Source organism: Equus przewalskii, chromosome 23 (assembly GCF_037783145.1).
Source record: "Equus przewalskii isolate Varuska chromosome 23, EquPr2, whole genome shotgun sequence".
Classification (NCBI taxonomy): domain Eukaryota; kingdom Metazoa; phylum Chordata; class Mammalia; order Perissodactyla; family Equidae; genus Equus; species Equus przewalskii.
Genome location: NC_091853.1, coordinates 12,653,127 through 12,674,742, shown reverse-complemented (window position 1 = coordinate 12,674,742; position 21,616 = coordinate 12,653,127). Strand labels below are relative to the sequence as shown.

General features: G+C 39.3%; 2 long non-coding RNA genes across 3 annotated transcripts; both read right to left on the bottom strand.

The window, feature by feature from the left end:
• Nucleotides 1–1,599: 1,599 nt before the first annotated feature.
• LOC139078994 (uncharacterized) lies at nucleotides 1,600–7,462 on the bottom strand. The gene is made up of 2 exons (XR_011532240.1): nucleotides 7,327–7,462; nucleotides 1,600–3,113 (listed from the first exon to the last, which is right to left on the bottom strand). It is a non-coding gene; the product is annotated as an uncharacterized lncRNA (long non-coding RNA).
• Nucleotides 7,463–14,220: 6,758 nt separating this feature from the next.
• Nucleotides 14,221–17,488, bottom strand: LOC103552281 (uncharacterized). 2 transcript variants are annotated; one of them, XR_545217.2, is made up of 3 exons: nucleotides 16,592–17,488; nucleotides 15,835–16,028; nucleotides 14,221–14,402 (listed from the first exon to the last, which is right to left on the bottom strand). It is a non-coding gene; the product is annotated as an uncharacterized lncRNA (long non-coding RNA). The 2 variants fall into 2 exon arrangements; XR_545218.2 differs by having other exon boundaries at nucleotides 17,156–17,468.
• Between the last annotated feature and the right edge of the window lie 4,128 nt (nucleotides 17,489–21,616).

The window sequence follows — 21,616 nt, the reverse complement described above, 5'->3', positions numbered from 1 at the left end:
TATCAGATCAATGCTTAGGTTGGGCTGTGTTTACCTTGTTCCAGATTTGTGCCTTGACACTGTTTGTTGTTTTCTGGGGTCTTTTTGACACTGTCTCTGTTTCACCAACCCCTGACTAGCCCGGCTGAACTGGACTCATCTTGCCTGGAAAGCAAATTCTGACATACTTACCTGGGCAGCATTTAATCAACACATCTGTTTTTTCCAGACTTGTTCATAAGATAAACACATATTAAGCTCTAAAATCACATTATAAGAGGTCACTTTCCTGCCACATCTCTACAATACCTTAGGGAGGCAGCCACCTGATGGTAGCCAAAAAATTAATCATCTTTCAACCTCCATCCCCCTTCAGGAAGGACAAAGCTCCACCCTATCCTTCTTACAAACAGGAGCTCTTTCCTGACTTCTTGTCCTTTGATGTTTATTTCAATTTGATGTTACCTGTATACATCTATTTCCCCTTAGGTGGGACACCAGTATGATTTTCTCAGGTTTCATACAACCCACCACAGACAGCCAAAAGAGTGTTTAGCTACAAATGAGTTAGGTTTTAAATGAAATATGAACCCTATTTAATTAACCATATAAAACATGTTATATAATCAGCAAACAGAAGTCAAATCTAAAAATAGTATTCAAGATCTAGGACAAAAAAGATAGAGACAAAAAGTCAGGAAGAAGATGAAATCTTCAGGTAAAGAAGTAATTCAACTACTATGTTAGTGTTTGACTTCTACAGAAAGCCTTCCAATGTAACCCACCCTATAGTGGGATTTAGAACACACTGATAAGAAACTAAGTTCCCTGCCTGAATGTCATCAGGAAGAAACTAAAAATGTAGCCAATGTAAAATGAGCTATACACTTGGAAATTGTAACATGCTAAAAATTTCTGTTCAAATGAAAAAGGAATGTGTTATAATAGAAAAAAAAAGTAAAAAGAAGAGTCTAGAAGGTAGTTGTCCAGATGCAAAAATGTTCATGTAGTTAGAAATATTCTTAGAGTGGAAAATGTCAACCAAGCAATCTCTTGATCAATAATTTACTCCCAAAATGAATCAATGTACCAGGAGTGATGGGGGAAGGGGGAGGGTGGAGAGAGAAGATTCAAGGGCTGTACAGATACCGTCATGTTGTCTAGCTAAGGAATTTAATAAATTCCCATTCTGATGCATTTCTTGCCCATTTAGTGGGGTCTCCTCAGCCTCTGGATAGTCTGATTCAATTTCTCATCCTGCAAAACCCAGGGCGGACTAGTCCCAATGCCTATTGTACCCCAGAAGACTTTCAAAAAGGACGAGATCTCCTTCGTGTTAATTATTACATTTGACATCTGGGCTCCTTCGCGCACCAAGGACTAACCCATTTTTTAATGCGCTTAGTAGAATTTCTGGAAACTATTGTGTCGCCAACTGGCAATGACTTATCCATGACACTTTCTACCTTGTATTTTATTAATATATAACTTCTTATAGCAGACCGTAAGTTCCTTGAGGATAAGAGCTCTTTCAAATCTGTAGTCCTTCGTTACCGCTATCCCAGTGTCTTGCACAGAGAAGGTTATCATTAAATATATAAGGAATCAAGATTGACAATATTGAGAATGGACAAGTCTTGACAAAAGTCTTTAATTAAAAATTTTGTAGTGGTAAACCAGCAACTCCTTCAAAATCCAGGTCACCACTCACTTCCTCTATTTCCTTAATTGTTATTTACTTAATTTTTATTATGATACAACAATGTATACCTTGATGAAAGGAGACGTTTTTATGTTGTACCTGTTCCTGCGACATACTATCAGCAGATGCTCTCTCTTCCCAGCTAGTATCTAAGTTCCTTGAAAGTGGGGACCATACTTTCGATTTCATCACACCATTCATACCCTATTCTGCACACAGTATGGACAAATATTGACCAAGTGCTTTCCATTGAGCAGGTGCTTTCTAAGAACTTCACGTGCAGTTAATGGTTTAACCCTCATGGCAGCCCTGTGGGGTAGGTACTAAGCATAAGTAGTTAGTTCAAAGTCACAGCTAGGAAGTGGCACCACCAGGGTTTGATCTGAGGCAGTCTTGTTTCAGGCATATTGTCTCAACCGCTCTACTTACCGCCCCATAGACAGAAAACAGTATGGTGGCCTCCTGAATAGACAGCTTATTCTAAAACATTTATTAAAGGCAAGATTTTTGATAAAAGCTTTGTAGTATAGTCAGGTAGAAGAGATTTTTCTCCTCCATTTGTTGTATTGTTTATATTACTAAAACATCTCCCTTACTACTATAATATGATTCTGTTGTTCACGGAAATCTCACCCTACTATCAAGTTATCCACAACACCACAACTTCTTTACAGTTTGGTCATTTCTGACATAGGTGTACCTCTCAGAACGCCAAACCCAAAGTCCCTAGCTGCTGCTGCCTCACATAGGACAGCAACATCAGATGTCCCTGAGGATGAGTCTCGGCTCTGCTTCTTGCTGACTATGGGACCTCAGGTAAGTCACTGAAATTGCCTCAGCTTTAGCTGTTCATCAGGAAAAACAGAGATAATAAAATCCCCATAAGAGTGTTACTGTAAGGTTCAGAGATGATGTAGGGTGACTAGCACAGCGTGGGGCACATAGTAGATGATCAATTAATATTAGTTGTTATTATTCCCTTAGCAATTCACATAACTATTGCAGCATGAGAAAATCAACAGAGAGGTGTTTGTAAAGGTCTGTCCTCTTACTGAGCCTGTTGGTGCTATTATTTTCTTCTTGTGTGTTGTTAAAACTGATCAGATTATAAGTCTCACCGATGCTTGTGCCCCATTAATCAGTGAAAGGAGATAGTTCCCTGATAGACGTACATATCGTAGATTTAGCTCCCAATCCTTCCCAAGAATTTGCTGTGAGGTGGCTGGTCATGTCACCTCCCTTAGTTAGCCCCCAGCTGTCACGTAGAGAGTACAATGACATCATTGATCTTGGGATTCTCCCTATCACCCTTCAAAGGCAAAGTTGTTTGTAACAGTCTTGTAGATGCTAAATATTCCTGACAGTTCAGGGCAGATTGTACAAGTTGATCTTTATCAATGAGGAATTATTATGATCCAGGCTGTTGCCGTACCTAAAAGGAAAAAGAAAACAAGTAATTGATGCTTACTATGGTCTAGCCTAAAACCAGGCCGTGTCAAATAACAGAGTCTTGGATTTGGAGGAAACTTGAGGATCTCCTCATCTCCCTCCCCTCTTTTACCTCCTCTTACCTGATATTTGGATTCCTTTACAAAGACTGGCTGGTGGTCATCCAGCCTCTGCGGGAAATGAGGCGCCCTGGGGACTTGGGCTCTAGTTCTAGCTGAGTCACTAGTCCAGGTGACTCAGCCACTACAACCTCTGGTTTCTTCTATTGTGAGACACTGGCTCTTTATCTGACCTGCCCGGCTGCAAACTCCCCCCTTCTCCTCCCCCAGCAAGTAGGCAGGCCCCGACTTACAAACGGATCCTGTTTCAAAAGATCACTGAAGCCTGTTATTTGGAACTCAGAAAATATTTCCTGTTGAAACGTTATAAATGATGGTTGGGATCTCAGGCTTGTCCAGAGCATTCTATTTCATTTACAATGTAGTTAAACTATGATCCTAGTCCAAGAGTAAGAGGGAGGAAAAAGAATTTCTTCCCCCTTTTCTGGATGCAAGTCAACACTAGATAAAGCTTTGAAATATGTGCTGTTTGCTTTGGCCTCCTCTCACTCCCTTCCTTTTCCTCTCTTCATCTTCTAAAGCCCCTCACTCTAGGGGCCCAAAGACTCCAACTGTAGCATCCCATCCAGGTTTACCTCACTCTACAACGTCCTGAATTTTCTTTATCCTCTCCATTCCCAGCCCTCTCTTTCCTGACTCCTTTCCCACCTCCATCCCCTACCTCCAACTCCTCTGGTCCCCACCTCCCACCTGTCCTCCCATCGAACTTCCACTCCCTCAGTGGAGCAGTCCGGAGCTAGATTAGGGAGGAGGAAATCTGATTTAAATGATGTGTGAGCACCTAAGCATAATAAGAGTTGACACCTAAGTAGTGCTTCCTGTGTGCCTGGCACTATTCTAAGCATGCGTCAACTCTTTAGATCCTCAACAGTCCTGGGACAGAGGTGCTATTATTTGCATTCCACAAATGAGGAAACTGAGATGAAGGGAGGTTAGGTAACTTGCCCAAGGTTATTATGCTACAGTCAGTGATGGAGCTGGGCTTTGAATCCAGGCAGTCTGACACTGAAGCCTGTGCTCCCACACTAACCTTCCCAGAGGGATTTGTATCTTTAGTATGGAATGCTTCTTAACCCAAATGAATCTCCACATTTCAGGCAGCAAAGCAGACCAGTGAAAACATTCAAGGAGTGTTGAAGAAGATATTCTGGGACAGGCAGACACCAAGCCAGGGTGGCAAATGCAAGCTCTTGGAAGGGCCTGAGTAGGCGATGAAAATGAAAGAAATGGTGTCTTCACAACAGTGGATTAGATTGTATTCTTTCCTCATGGGCACAACCTGGAGGAGCGTTCTTTCTACCCACAGAAAAAAGGCTCGTTACTGTTTTTGTTGGCTCTCTCGTTCTACCTTTCTCTTCCCAGTGTTGGTACAGACTTAGATAGAAGAAATGGTTGACGTTTCTCCTAACACACTTCTAAGAAAGATAGTGTCCATGTAATGATAAATGGCGATTGGTCCTGGTCCACCGTGCGTATGGCCCTGACTGTGGCACCTGGAGAGCATGTGTCCCCTGTGGCGGGCAGCCCTTCTCAGCCCTAGACGATGTTTAGTCTCCAGGCAAGCAGACAGTTTGACTCCAGAGCCCGGATTCTCAACTGCTTTGTTATACTGCCTGGGTTCAAGTGACACCTAGACCACACTTTTAACATACTTCATTGTAATATATTCACTTTCGTGGTGAATGGTGGCATCTATGAATGAATTAGAAAGATGTCTTTACTTATCAGGACTTCTTCAGTTTCCAGTGCCATAAACCCAACTCAGATTATCTTTAAAACACATCCACATGTATGGGGCCACAAGGACACAATGTCAGACATAAATCTAGGGGCCCAAGCGATATAACCAGGTCCCCTTTTTCCATCTCCCAGATCTTCTTCTGTTGGTACGTTGACCTCATCTACCTCCACAGATGAGAAGATAGCACCCCTGATGCACATTCTTCCAGCCCCATAGCTCTAGAAATGAGAGCAGGCTTCCACTCTAGGTTAGCTGAGAGGTTCCAGGGAGAGACTTTGGTTGGTTCATTTTGGGTTCTGTGTCCACCCCTGAACCAATCGCTTTACCTAGGGCGTTGGATTACTTTGATTAGCCAGGCCTGGTTTATTTGCTTGTTACCATGATAGGGGAGAATGAGTGGCAGAGGACTGTGATTGACATCCCCACCAGGCTCTAATAAAGTGCGAAGGGATACCTCTCCAAATAAAGAACGTGCAATCAATCAAAAACTATAGCTGTCTACAGGAATGTCCAATGTTATCTCTAGCTTGAAAATTAGGGAAATTAAAGAGACAAAAAATAGCTTATTTGGATAACTCAAAAAATCAGAACTAGCTTTAGGACGCTTTGTTTATTTAGTGTATGTTTTCATGATTATAATAAACATCTAGGGGGCTGGCCCGGTGGCACAGTGGTTAAGTGCCCATGTTCCGCTTTGGCGGCCAGGGGTTCGCAGGTTCAGATCCCAGGTACAGACATGGTGCCGCTTGGCACGTCATGCTGTGGTAGGCGTCCCACATATAAAGTAGAGGAAGATAGGTACAGATGTTAGCTCAAGGCCAGTCTTCCTCAGCAAAAAGAGGAGGATTGGCAGCAGTTAGCTCAGGGCTAATCTTCCTCAAAAAAAAAAAAAAAAAGAAAAAGAAAGGAATGTCTAAATAAAAAGTGAAAAATTCAGTCAATCCTAAAGACGTTTCTAAATATTTATTTTGGTGTTTTATGAAAAATGTGGATAATTGACTGATGCCTTCTTTTATTTTTTATCTGGATGTTTTAATCCTATATAAATGCAGTTTAATGCCATTTAGAATCTAGAACACATAACTCTGAATCATGATTACATGATTAAAAAAAAAAGCATTAGCTTTTAATAAGTGATTTAGCGTCTTGCCATAACATGTTTACTCTCAACCAGTTAGAGCCAAACCAGGGAACTAAAATAAGATAAAATGGAGAAACAGCACTGCCCTTACATTTCCATAATAGAATCAAGAACTAAAATCAAGATATGCTCTATCGAAAAATTAGAAAATCATTTGCATCTTTGTATATCTTAACTATCCTTTCCCACTATATTCAGTTGGTAGTTTGTGCAATGAAATAGACAGACGTCAAGGGAATTTTTGTCTTCCAGATTAATGCTTGGCCTGTTTCTCTTTCAGCATATTCACTATCAACATAGCCTGTTGAATCCCCTAGTTGTGTGTGAAAATAAAATAAGTGCTTAATTTTGCATTAAGACAGATTTATTTCCTTTTTTGCTAAATAAAACACATTTGTGGAAGTCCTACCGTGAGGCAGGTCCCTGTGCTGCTCATTTAATTCATTTAATCCCCACACCCACGCCGTGAGAAAGAGACCATGCTACAGGTGAGGAAGCTGGGGCAGTCACTTAATCTTGAGTAACCGCCTGAGGTAAATAAGGGTTTAAGCCTCTACTTCCGATGAGGAGACTGAGGCAGAGAGAAGTTTTGAAAATTACACCAGTTCACAGAGCTGATTAAGGGGAAAACCGGGATTTGAGCCCAGGCTGACTAGCTCTTGTGTTGATGCTCTTAGTCACTATTGCATGCCTCTTCTAATTGCTCAATGGTTAGCACATTATCAAGTGTACAACCTATTACTGATGACAGTTAACGCTGAACCATAAAATACGTATTAAACCTTGTTCTAGGATACCTTGGTCAAACTCTTCTCGAAAGATTTAAAGTTACCATGACACTTTTCCCATATTTTTCTCTTTTGGGGGGAAAAAGTGGAAATAACTAATAGTAACTATTATTTTCAAGTAAAATACACCAAGATCTGTATGTACATTGTGAAAGATAAATATCACAATAGTGCAACGATAGAACATATAACCATTACACGTTCTTATGAAAAAAATCCCTGTACCAACTTGGGCCAGTTTCCTGTTTAATGTTATAAGTAAAGAATAGAAACGGACCTGACCGCTAGGTCATTTGAACTGACCTCCAAATGAAATATGGGAATTAGGAGTGGATCTCGCCACAGCCAATCATTTTTGCCTCAAGAGAAGGGTCCTTGCTCCCTTTCCCTTTGAAGCAGAAACCTACCTGTGGGCAAAACTTTCTATGTCCGCGTGAATCCCTTTCCAGAAAGGAAATGTGGGACATCCGGGTCTGCTTGCATATATGAAAGAGAGAGAGAGACAGAGAAATTCCCACACGCAGAAGCTAAAGCCATTGTGACGTCGTAGAATTTGTTTTGACCTCTGTGTGACTGACCTCACCACCCAGAATGACAACTGGCTCCAGGGAAGTCTGCTTAATGGTTATCACAGCATGTGGGCCTTCCCGCCTTTCTGCGTCTTACGCGGATTTCTGTTAAGGATTTCTGTTGAAGTTGGAAACAAAGTACATCTCATATTGGGATGTTCTAACTTTGGAACACTTGAAGCAGCGTAGGTAAGCAATTCTTATTCCTTTAAATGAAATTGTAATGTCTTAAAGTATAAAATTTTTAAGACACATTTCATAAAACTGATGGGTAAAAAGTATATGTGATTTATCTTAAAACTGGCATGCTTTATTCAATAAGCACACAAATGTATTTCAAATAATCATAACCAAATGAATATATCAAATATGATATATTCAAAGCATACCATAAAATGTATTCCAATTTTAGTCAATCACTTTTGTAGTTTTTAAAATGTTTAATATATTCTCTTTCTTATCATCAAGAAATAAACTCATTTAACTTTATGATGAAAATTGTACATGTCAACTTAAATATGTGCAAGGGAACACATATTTTTTAAAATTCTTACATAATGTGCACAACTATAAAGTTTGAAGATCACTGCTTTACAGAATAAAATCCCAAATCCTTTGTATGAATTTCAAAACCTTTCACAAACTGACCTCTACTATCTCTCCAATTTCAAGCCTTGGCTATTTCTCGGTGTGAGTTTTTAGAAACAGTTTTTCTAAAACTAAAGCAAGATAGATAAATTTAAAAAACAATCATACTTAGACATATAGTGTGACTGCAGAATAGCAAAGTGAAAGAGAAGATCTTAAAAGAAGATGGAGAGAAAAAATATATTATCTTCAAAAGAATGAAAATTAGACTTACCGGTAATAGCGGAAGTCAGAAAGTGGTAAAATAATATCTTTAATGGACTGAGAGAAAATAACCAAACTAAAATTGTATAGCCACCAAAAAGTATCTTTCAGGGCTGGCCTGGTGGTGCAGTGGTTAAGTTTGCACACTCTGCTTTGGCAGCCTGGGGTTTGTGGGTTTGGATCCCTGGTGTGGACCTGCACACCACTCACTAGGCCATGCTGTGGCAGCATCCCACATACAAAGTAGAGGAAAATTGGCACAGATGTTAGCTCAGGGGCCATCTTCTTCAAGCAAAAAGAGGAAGACGGGCAACACATGTTAGCTTAGGGCCAATCTTCCTCACCAAAAAAAAAAAAAGAAGAAGAAGAAGGAAGAACATGTATGTTTCAAGAATTGGGAGAGTTTGTCAATTTATTGAAGAAAATTCTAAAGAATATACTTTAAGAAGAAGCGACATAATCCCCAATGGAAAGTCTGAGATGCAAAAATAGATGAAAAGTAGAAGAAAGTTGGACTTCATTCAGTCCAACTAAATTGCTGAATGTGTGAGAAAACATAAATATAAACTATATAAAACAGTAACAATTCCATGTTAGGTTCAAAATCAATATAGAATAAAAACATCTACAATAGCATATCAGTCAGGGGGTGATTAAAAGTAGAACGTTGAAAGACTCTTGTGTTATTTGAGAGGAAAGTAAAGGTATTGATAAATGTTAGACTTTGACAAGTTAAATATGCAGGCTAAAATTTCTAGTATGTCAAACAGCAGAATGGGAATAGAGTGTGTAACTTCCAAACTATTATAGGGAAAGACAAATGGAATGAGAAAAAATATATTCAATCAACCCAAAAGAAGACAAGAAAAGACAGGAAGAAAAAAAACCCACAGGAAAAAACAGGACAAATAGCACAAAATAAGATGGTAGAGCAAAATCCAAATATAATCGTAATTAATATATGTAAATATATTATATTCTCTGGCATTTTATGGGTCTGATTCTCTTTGTACAGCCCAACTAAGTTAGTAATGAGTATCAAGGAGATTACTAGGAAACTCTCACATACTTGGAAATTAAGAAACACTTTGAAATAGCTCGGGAACAAAGAATAACACTGAAAATTAGAAAATATTTATTCTTGAATCTTAATAAATAAACTGCAACAGTACTCAGAGGAAAGAAAAGAAGAAAGTTTGAAAGTTAATGAGCTGAACACCCAACTTAAGCAGCAGAAATCCAAAGTAAATAGAAAGAAAGAAAAAGTTCAGTTGAGAGTGGAAATTAATGGGAAAAAATACATTAGATAAAATTAACAAAGTCAAAATTGTTTTTTTTTTTTTAAAGATTTTATTTTTTCCTTTTTCTCCCCAAAGCCCCCCCGGTACATAGTTGTGTATTCTTTGTTGTGGGTTCTTCTAGTTGTGGCATGTGGGACGCTGCCTCAGCGTGGTCTGATGAGCAGTGCCATGTCCGCGCCCAGGATTCGAACTAACGAAACACTGGGCCGCCTGCAGCGGAGCGCGCGAACTTAACCACTCGGCCACGGAGCCAGCCCCAACAAAGTCAAAATTGGTTTTTTGAAAAGATGAATAAAATTGACAAAATTCTGGTAGACCAATCAAGAAAAAAGAGAGAGAGCATCAATAAACAACATTAGGGATGAAAAAGGGGCTGTGTTACAGATGTTGCAGACATTAAAAGGTAATTAACACAAAACAATTATATGCCAATTAAATTGAAAACTTACGTGAAATGGAAAAATTCCTAGAGAAGCATAACTTAACAAACTCCTCAAGAAGAAATTTTAAAAACTGAGTATATTATTAACAAAAATAAAAAATAATTTAAAAATTTCCACAAAACCAAACCAAAACATTTACCACCACCATTACTCCCACTGGTTTTGGTGCCATTTTTACTAAACATTCAAGGAACACATCATTCCAATCTTTAAAAACTTATTCCAGATGATAGTAAAAGAGAGAATATTCCCTAATTTATATTATTTGGCTAACAGACCGCTGGAATCAAAACTAGTAAGGACAGAACAAAAAACAAAAATTAGAACGCAGTCTTAATTATGGGCATAAAGGCAAAAATGCTAAGCAAAATGTTTGCAATTGAATCCAGCTGGCTGATTTATCCCTGAAATATAAAATGCCTTAACATTAGAAAATTTATTAATATGATTCACCACATTAACAGATTAAAGGAGAATAATCATATGATTATCTAAGAGATGAGGAAAAAGATTTGGCTAAAATTCAATGTCTATTCATAATCACAATTCATAGAAGTCAGGAAAAAAGTCTGCATGGTAGGTTGGAAAAACCTGGCTATATAGTCTTTTGCTGCTCCTTCCATTAAGAGATTGACTTTATTTTCCTTCCCCTTGAAACTGGGCTTCCCTGATGACTTGCTTTGACCAAAAGAATGTAATGGAAGTTGCCTTGTGTGATCTCTGAGTCTAAGCTTTCAGATGCCTGTGGCTTCCACTTTCATCCTCTTGGAAGCCCTGAGCTGCCATGCAGGGAAGTCAGGCTCTCCTGCTGGACAGCCCCCAGAGTAAGAGGTCCTGAAAGAAGTAAGACCATAAGGAGAGAGAGGTCCCAGTACTCTAGCCATCTCTGTTGTAGTACACCATCTTGAATCCTGTCCAAATTGTGGACCGCCCTGCTGATACCACCTAGAACAGAGAGACAAGCTGTCCCAGCTGAGCCCCACAGCTAACCTACAGAATCGTGAGAAATAATAAAGTGCTTGTCGTTTTAAGCCATTCTTTTTTGGGACAGTTTGGAATGTAATAAACAGCCAATCTATTTATTACACAGCAATAAACACCTGATATAGTACTTGTAAAAGACCTATAGCAATCACCATATTTAGTGGTGAAATACTGAAAGCATTCTCTTTAATCAGGACAAGACCGGGGTTGCCTCTATCAACAGCTCTATTTAACATCATACAGGAGATCCAGAGCAGTAAGATAAGAAAAGAAGGAAATTAAAGCACAAAGATTGCAAAGAAAGAAACTAACCAGTAAATACTGCAAAGAATCTACACCTAAAATTAATAATAAATTAGTTAATGAGTGTTTAATAAGGCTGAAGGGTAAAAATTGGTATTACTGTATGCCGGCAACCATTAGAAAATGTAAAAATTTTCAAGTTACCTTTTACAATAGCATAAAAAATAAAGCATATGGGAGTAAGTGTAACAAAAGAAGTGCATGACAAATATCAAAGAAATTGTTAAGTTTACGGAAGCCGTTAAAGATGACCTATATAAATGGATAGATATACCATTTTATATTTTGGAAGTTTCAATTTCATAAGCATGAAAATTCTACCCAAATTGCTCTATAAATTTAATGCAATTTCAATCAAAATTACAGCAGGTTTTTTTTTTCTTTTTTGGAATTTGATAAGCTAATTAAAAAATACATATATGCAAAACAAGAGGCCAAGAGTAGCTTTAGGAAAGCAAGGTTTCCTCTGTGTGTGTGTGTGTGTGTAATTGTCTTATAGGATATTGAGACTCACCATAAAGCTATAGTAATTAAGAGTGTGGTGTTAGTTCAGGAATAGCCAAAATGACCAATAAAACAGAATAAAGAACCGATAAACAGACCGACATAGATATGAAAAGTTGAATTAGGTCTGTACTGTCAGCACAGGTCATGGCGAGAGAATCAACATGTGGTCCTGGGACAGTGGTTTATCCATAGGGAAATAACCAATTTGGACCTCTATCCTATACCAGACCTCTTAAATCAATTCCAAGTGGATTAAATACATAAAAGTATAAGGCAAAACTAGAAAACGTTTAGAAAATAATACATCATAATATTTTCATGATCTCAGGGTAGGGGAGGATTTCTTTAAGAAGATTTTAAAAACATAAAGCCAAAAGATAAAGATTAATATAGTTAATGCATTAAGAAAAAACGTAGTCACTAAAGACAAGCCACAAACTTGGAGAAGATAGTTGTAAAATGTAACTGGCAAATAACTTGTAACCAGATATAAAATAGCTCCTACAAAGCAAATAAGAAACATACAGTTCAATAGAAAAATGAGGAAAACATGTTCTAATGTTCACTTCACAGAAGAAACTTAACTGCTTGATGAGCATGAAAAGATGCTCATCCCCATTAGTAATCAGGAAGATTCAAATAAAGGTCATAATGTGACACCACAGCATAACCAGTTTGGCTAAAATTGAAAAATCTGACAATGTTAAGTGTTTACAAGTATATTGAGCAAGGGGAAGAAATTCTCATATACAACTGATAAGCATGCAAATTGGTAGGATAATTTTTGAAAACTATTATTATCTAATAAAGATGAAGAGGCACATAGTCTGTAACCTAGCAATTCCACTGCTAGATAAATACCTTAAAGAAACTTACACATGTGTATCTGCAGACTTGCACGAGAATGATCAGAGCAGCATGATTTGCAAAAGCCCAAACCTGAAAACAACCTAAATAAATATCAGTAGTAAAATAGATGAATAAATAGTGGTATATTTCAAACAATGAAATACATGATGAAATAAATGAAAGTCAATGAATTGCAAATATATGGGTGAATCTTAGGAACATAATATTTAGCAAAAGAGTAAGTCACAGATGAATACCTGCTGTATGATTCCATTTATATAAAGATCAAACACATGCAAAACTAAACAATACAGTGTCTAGGGATAATGAACATATGTGATAAAACTATGAAAAAAAGCAAAGGGACGCTCTTTACAAAATTCAGCATAGTCCTTACTCTGAGGGGGAAGGGAAGTGGTTGGGTAGAGAGAGGTTCACAGGTTAGCTTGTCTTATTAAACTTGGAGTTTGGGTGCTTGATATATATCTCTATAATATACGTATTATTCTTTTCAATCTAACCAATGTTTAGTAAAGACTTTTGTCAAGTGTTCAAAAAACCCTCACATTTAATCAGGATGACCTCAGGGAGGCATGACTGGAATGCCATTGTAACCAACAAGGCCGAAACTAAACCCTTGTGGTGGACTTTGCAAAAAGAAGGCCTTGGAAAGGGAACCATCTATTCACCTTCTCTAAAAGGAACACGGATAGGAAGACTTTGTCAGTGTCTGTCAAATCCACCCTACACACACACACACGCACACACACACCTGTACATACATCTTTTTCTATTCTCCCCTTGCCCCTATTCCATCCCCATAATATCCTCAATCCTTCCTGGACACCATATTCAATTCATATTAATTTGTATTCTCAGTAGTTTTCACTTCTCCCTTGGGATTTTATCAGACAAAATTTACCAGTTAGTGTAAAGTCAAAGGCTCCTCCTGGGTTTTGTAAAAAATCTCAGGTCTCTTGAAGAGAATATGTCAGGTGTCCTGGAGGAAAGGGAGAGGGCAAAGTGGACCAAGAAAGGGGAGCCAAGGGGACCCTCACACTGCTTAGTAGCAGTCCCCAGGGAAGTATCAGCAGAGGCTGGTTGCATGTTGTATCCAAAGAGACAGGACCTCAGCACCAGGGACCCAGCCTCACATAGATTCCTGGACTTGAGCACCGGGTGTGTGGAAGCACAATGCTGTTGGCCTTTAAGGGACCACAGGCTCGGTGCACAAGAATGGCAGTGGTGACCGTGACAGGCAAGAGATGAGAAACACTTCGCCATTTTCCAGGCACCTGGTAAGCCTCTTTACATTTGGAAAGCTTTGGCAAGAAAAGGGCCCCTGTTGGAACTGCCTACTAACTTGGGAGTATGGAGCCTCAGGTTGCAATTACGCTGATATAAAGAAAATAAATTGATACTTGTTGCATCGCTGAGCATGTGGACTGAGAGCCTTGCTTCCTCTGTCAGGATCATATCACTCTATATAGAAATTGCAGCAATTTACCGCCTTTATTGGTTTACATTTCTGCTTTCTCAACTAGAATACAAGTTTGTTGATGGCGAAGATTGTGTCTTGCTCATCTCCGCATCCCAAGGACCCAATGTGTAGTTGGGCAAATGGCAGCTGCTCGACCAGGGACAGATCCAAGTTTCATGGGGCCTGAAACTTTTTCTTTAAGAAAAAGAAGACAACATTATATGTACAAAATAAGGTACCAAAGCAAATTTTTATTTTGAATGAGGAAATAAATCACCACAAATACATTTTTAAATTAAAAAAAGTTTTATTTCACTTTTCTTAGGGTTCCCTCTTGGTAAGTTTTTAAAAGTTGACAAATACCATACACTCACAAAATCCAGAAAAAAACAACATAATATCTTTATTAATTAACTGCTTAAACACTTCTATAATGCTATTTTTCCTATATTTGAAAATTTGAATAATCTCTGTAAGACAATTTTGCATTATCATTTTATAGAGAGAGAATAGGAAGATAATTCAAGCTTTTTAATTTTATTGAGGCTTGCCTTGTTTCCCAACATATGGTCTATCTTTGAGAATGTTCCACGTGCACTTGAGAAGAATGTGTATTTTGCTGTTTTTGGATGGAGTGTTCTATATATATCTATTAAGTCCATCTGGTCTAGTTTTTTGTTTAAATCCACTATTTCCTTGTTGATTTTCTGTCTGGATGATCCATCCATTGATGTAAGTGGAGTTTAAGGTCCCCTACTATTATTGTGTTGGTGTCAATGTCTCCTTTTAGGTTTGTTAATAGTTGCTTTGTGTACTTTGGTGCTTCTGTGTTGGTGCATGGATATTTATAAGTGTTATGTCTTCTTGGAGGAGAGTCCCTTTGATCATTATACACTGCCCCTCTTTGTCTCTCTTTACCTGTCTTATCTTGAAGTCTACTTTGTCTGATATAAGTATGGCAACACCTACTCTCTTTTGTTTGCCATTAGCTTGGAGTATCGTCTTCCATCCCTTCACTCTGAGCCTGTGTTTGTCTTTAGTGCTGAGGTGGGTTTCCTGGAGGCAGCATATTGTTGGGTCTTGTTTTTTTTTTTTTTTTTTAAAGATTTTATTTTTTTCCTTTTTCTCCCCAAAGCCCCCCAGTACATAGTTGTATATTCTTCCTTGTGGGTCCTTCTAGTTCGTTGTGGGATGCTGCCTCAGCGTGGTCTGATGAGCAGTGCCATGTCCGCGCCCAGGATTCGAACCAACGAAACACTGGGCCGGCTGCAGCGGAGCGTGCGAACATAACCACTCGGCCATGGGGCCAGCCCCTGTTGGGTCTTGTTTTTTAACCCAGGGAATAGGAAGATAATTTAGTCTTCTAGCTTAGTTGATTAAAACAAATTTTAATATTGATAATTAAGATGCATAAAATAGTTAAATTCCCACACAGATGTATTCATAGTTCATAATACCACCCTATAAATACATGGATTCTGATAAGTTCTATCTTGACCTACTTCCATCAAGAAAGAAAAAAAAGTATGACATTTATAATCATATATACTGCATAACTAAGTATACTCCTGATGGGAAAAACTTCCATTTTGAATAGGCATTAAAGATAACTAAATGTTCTACTTACCATTTCATATGTGTGAAGACTGGAAGAATTTTCTGTGGGTTTGCTTCTGACTGTGTGTTTCAAACCTTCTTTCTCTTCTACATGCTTTGGATGTAATAGGACACGTTCATATGGTGATATGACTTCTGGCCCCACAGCTTCACGTCTCATTGCTAGGCGAGCTGGCTCGGTGGGCTGTAGAGTATTCCCAGAAGCTATTTTGACATGGGAAAGCCAGTAAGGACTTAACTTTTTACAGAAGTGATTGTAAGCCACTAACCCCCCCCAAAATATATCCCTCAGTCAACTCCTCCTTTGCCAGATCCCAAAAATGCCTTAGCAAATTCTACAAAAACATAGGAATGTGTGAACGTATTATGAAGGCCTGTCCCACAGTCTTGAGATGGCCCTTTACTGGTGAGGGGTCATGAAAGCTTTAACGGTTTCAGTCAATCTGCTGGTGGGATTCATAAATGTTTGCTGGAACGAATAATTGAACCAAATATGAGACACTTGCATTCTAGGAATCTCTCTTGTGGAGTAGAAATTGCCCATCTTATCCTATCTATCAGGGCTGGATATATTATCTTTTACTAATTCCATGAGATTCAAGTCTTCTGATAAAAAGTTTTTCCCCAGGTACCTTGATTCAGGGGAGGTGGCATCTATAAAGCAGACCTGAGTATTCTGGTTATAGATAAAGTACATTTCCCATTGCAAATAGATAAGTGGTCGACCTGGTTAGAATATTAGTCTCTTGGGAGTTTGATTTGTGTACCTGAGTCCTGAGACCCTGACTCCTTGCAGTGTCCTGACAATATCGATTTTCAGAACACGAAAGGTGGCCCCCCAATGTCCTGCCACTTGCAAAGCCTTGTCACAGTAGCCAGGTCGACCTTCCCCAGGCAGATGCATCTAACTCATCAAGCACAGCTCAAAACTGATGCTCTGATGACGCCGGTGACTCAAAATAGCGTTCAAATGCGGTGAGAATGACTGAGTAACTGGATGTACGCAGGTGAGGTTTAAAAAGGGGGGATTGCTCTTCTTCCACCAACTTTCTGTACTTAAAAAAAATTAATCCTGTTCTCGCAAAAACTTTAAATGATTTTAAAAAATTACTTGCCAGTATGTGGGAATAGGAAAGAGTTTTTTGCAGCTATGACACAAGCAGTTCTTAACCCTTAAGGACAAAGGCAGCAAATAGCAGAAACCCTTCGCAGTTGCCCTAGAACCATCCAGGGACACATGATGTATTGCTTCAAAATCATGGCCAGAGGCTTCGCTCCTTCAGATTTCAGGTGATTTCCAGGGAAGAGAAAAGGGCTGGGATGACATTCACCCTTCAGCAGCTGACCCCATTCATAAGGCATTTCTAGGGCTGGAAGCGGAGAGATCATTGTACCCAGTCCTCTCACTGTACAGGTGGAAACGCAGGGCCAAGGGTAAGTTACTTCTGTGGGGTCATACGGCTAGTGATGTGGGGACTCTGGATGGGGTTTAGGATATTATTTTTAGGCCTGAGAAATTCGGAATCGAGTGTCACAGAGGCTGTAAAGGAAGATATATGGTGAGCCAGCCGCTGTCCCAGATCATTTGCTGAAGGAAAGTCAGATCCCCACCAGCCTCAGCCAAATTAACAGCTGGTAACAGTTGGAAGCAACTGTCAGTTCTTAGAATTTTGAGCTCGCAAAAATCTTGCAGTTAATGATATTGGGGAACAGTTGCTCCTCCTGGTCCTGTCCATCATTCATCGGAAGGTGACTAGGACCACCAGCTGTCACACACAGACGCATTCTGAGGTAGCGCAGAAACTGGGGTTGGAAAGAGGATAAAACCAGTATCAACCAACGGCAAGTTGGCATTTGGCAGAAAGTCCTCAGGGGAGGTCGACTTTATCTTCTTTAAGAAGAGATAGGAAAGAAAGAGAGGAAAGCATGGTAAAACAAGATAAAAAGTCTCAAATATGTATCTCCAGGGAAAAATGCAACAGGAAAAAAATGATAATAGACTATTTCTGGGAGGATAAATAAAGAACTGATAATTACCTCAGGAGAGCAACGAAGTGTTGGAGTTTGGGGCCCAGGAGAGACTTTTCACTGTGTGACCTTTCATACATTTGGGCTTTGGAATCATGTGAATTTTTAATTGTGTTTTTTTGTTTTTGCTGAGGAAGATTAGCACTGAGCTAAAATCTCTGCCAACCTTCTTCCACTTCATATGTGGGTCGCTGCCACAGCATGGCTGATGAATGGTGTAGGTCCATGCCGGGGATTCAGACCCACAAACCCAGGCCACCGAGGTGGAGCATGCTGAGCTTAACCACTACGTCATGGGGCCAGTCCTTCTATTTTTTTAAAACACGTTAGATTTTTAAAATCTAGAGCAGCTGCCTCTGACTGTAGCATTACTTGCTAATGTGAGGCCAATGCACGTTCCTTCATTCTTTTCTAATGTTTCTTGCTGTAACGGCTAAATACCTCCCTAAAACTAAATATTTCCTTTTTTGGAGAAGGCTTAAGTATAGGCAGAATCCTGTTTTAACAGCTATCACCATGCTATCTAGTGCAATATAACAAAGTCCCTGTCCTGGCCAACAGCCCATGTGAGCATGGTTCTGCTCATATTTGTTGGTTTATGTGGAGGCAACAGTAAGGATTTTATACATGCACACCTGCACACATGCATGTATGTATATATAGACTATTTTTCTTTAAAAATTATTTGTATATATACATATGTGTATGAAGCTGGGTACCTAAGGGTTACTGTGAATATTCAATAAGAGTATGTTATGAAAAGAAGTTAATCTTGTCAATTTGCTGTTTTCCTGTTTAACCTGAGAGGTAACTCAAGGTTCACAAGGATTTACGAGCTTATTTTACAGAAGAAAGAGAACGCCTTCAAGGATCACCAGATTACCAGCCTCCAGCTGCCACCGATGCCCAGGGGCTTTTCGGGAGTGAAAGAAATATGGATTACTCCTTTGTTTCTCCAAACTCCTCCTGCCACACCCCGTGGCTCTATAAGATCCCCTGCCTTCTTCTCTTGTTAAGGCAGACTTGAGAGAAGCCATGCTCCTGCCTTCTCGTCTTGGTCAATTTGAATAAAACTTTCTCCATCTCCAACCACTGATGTCTCAGTTTTCGGCTTACTGCACATCAGGCACATGAACTTGAGATTAAGAGGTTCGATATCTCATGTGTATATATATATATCTATATACAAAGATATATATGTAGATATACATGTAGAGATATATATACTTTCTAAGAAAAAGATTTTAGAGACAGCATTATAGGAATCAGATCTATAGAGGATGGTGTCAAATGAAGTAATTCATGTAGCATGTAGGATGCAGCAACAGAAATGGGTGTGAAGCATAGAAAAACACAGTGTTCAAGAGACAATGTAGCATTGCAATTTAAAGCATAGACTCAAAGTGATGAATCCAGCTTTACCACCTAATTAACAATGCAACTTTTAGCAAGTTATTTACCCCCTTTATGACTCTGTGTTACCATCTGTAAGATGGGACTGATAATAACATAAATCGCAAAGGTTCATTATAGAGTTCATTAAATCAGTTATTAGATAAGACGTCTGGAACAGCGATTGGCCACATGGTCAGTACCAACAGATATAAGTATTAGCTACTGTCATTCTGCAAAGAAAAATCTGGTAATGTGTACCCATGCTGCAGTCCTTCTGGCCCCTAGCTAGATATTATCACCCATGTGCAAGGATATATTTGATCAGGATCTCATGGCGGTCTGGGTAAAACAGTCCTCAAGACAATCAGCTTCTCTTAATTTCATGCTCACTCAGCAATTATCTTGATTAATAATCCAGTTTTCCAAGTTTCTGTCTCTATAAAAGCAGGTATGGTATTCTGATGCAGGTCATCTGTCTCCCGGCAGAAAGGGTCATCTCCATTTAAAAATTAATGCATTGGCATTCTCGTTTACGTGTCTATCTCATGTGCTTATTGCACTGAGTCTGCACCTTGAAGATACACTCAGAAAGTCTAGTTTGTGGACCTGCCCAACCAAGGTCCAGAACCTGGACCTTTGTGTCATGCCCATAGGCTTCTTGGGGACCACTTAGCTGTCTTCCATAGGTGAGACCCCCTGATGCTACTACCTCATTGTAGACAGGTAGCGATCTCTCAACATGGTGGCACACACTGTGGTCACTTTGCTTAGCAAAATTTTATTTTTTTACACAATATTTATGTATAGAAATTGTATTTGAAAACCTGAAGTTCATTACATATATGTGACAAAATTGAACTAAGAAAGGAGTTGGTAATTCTGTTTTGAAAGCTAAAGCAGAAACAAGTTATTGAGCCTTTCTGTAAGAAAGAATTAAGCAGAAAGTGTGTTCTGAAATATACTTTTCTCTTCTCTCCCATAAGATCCTGGGGATTTAGGGCTCATGCTACATTTTGGTAAGTGATTTGGGAAAATAGGTAGTGTTCTGGTGAGAGTCATTGGAATTGGGATGCTCAAAACTCCAGCGCCGTCTCAGGTTCAGACGTAACACTGCATTCTAATCCAGGCTCATTAGAGGCCCTCTGTGACCCGTGCTGGACAGTTTCCATTACCTGGTAAGAAGGTCATTGGCAAACTGGAGTTTGTCCAAAGGAAGGCAACCATAGGAAAGAGTCATCTCACGTGTATCAGTCAGGATATTTTTAGTTGCAAGTAACAAAACACTAGAATCAAACTGGGCTAAGCAAAAAAAGATAATTTATTGACACATAACCAAAACCACATATTTCTGAGGTAGAATTGCCTCCAGACAAGGCTTTTTTGGGGGTTTACCTCGTACAACCACGACTCATTTTCTCTCCATCTCCCCCCCTGATTTTTAGAGATTGGCACCATTTTCAGGTAGGCTCATCTCTTCATAGTCCAAGATAGACGCCAACAATTCCCAAGGCTTCATGCATCTTCATCTCCATTCCACACTTTAGAACCAGTGTGCTAGAGTCCTGAGACTTACTCTGATTGGTCTGGCTTAAGTCAAGGGCCACCCCTGATGCCAACATTTTGGCCAGGAAATGAGAAGTTCGCCTTGGCCATGTGCTCTACCCTTGGAGCAGGAGTGGAGTTAGCTTCTCCAGAACCACATGGAGCCCCACTTGGAAATCAGGGCTGCTGGGAAGTGAGAGGAAAGAGATACTGCAGAGGTAACCAACAAAGGTACACCCTTCATCATATGAGGAATATCTAAAGGAATAGGGGTCCTTAGCTTGAAGAAGAGCAGACATTAAAAAACAAGGTAGTTTTCTTTGAAGACTTGAAACTGTTGTTTGGAGGAAGATTTATTCCACATAATTCTAGAACTGATGGCTAAACTTATAGAGGGGCAGATTTTGACTAAATTTAAGTGAATGAAATATAAAAATCTCCCTCCTCTTTCCCTTCCCTGCCCTTCACCTTCCTCCATTTGTACTCTCCAGAGATAACCTCTATGAACTGTTTAGTGAAAACCTGTCTTAAGATTCGAGCTACCTATAAGGACTTGGCTACATCCTAAAGAACTGTTTGCCCCACCTTTCCAAGCAGGATTTCTACTGTGGGTGGGACATAGACTAGCCAACTGTATGATACAGGACTCCATGTTTGAGGCAGAGTGATCAAAGGGGAAGTTTGCGGGTACTTATAACAGGTGATAAGAATTTAAGACGTTCAAGAGTCGCTGTTGTTGAAGGAACAAAAGAACTGTGAAGACTGCTTTCCTTAAAACCTGAGCAATGATGGTAGATGGAGTGAGTAAGGAGGTGAGGATGAAAGAT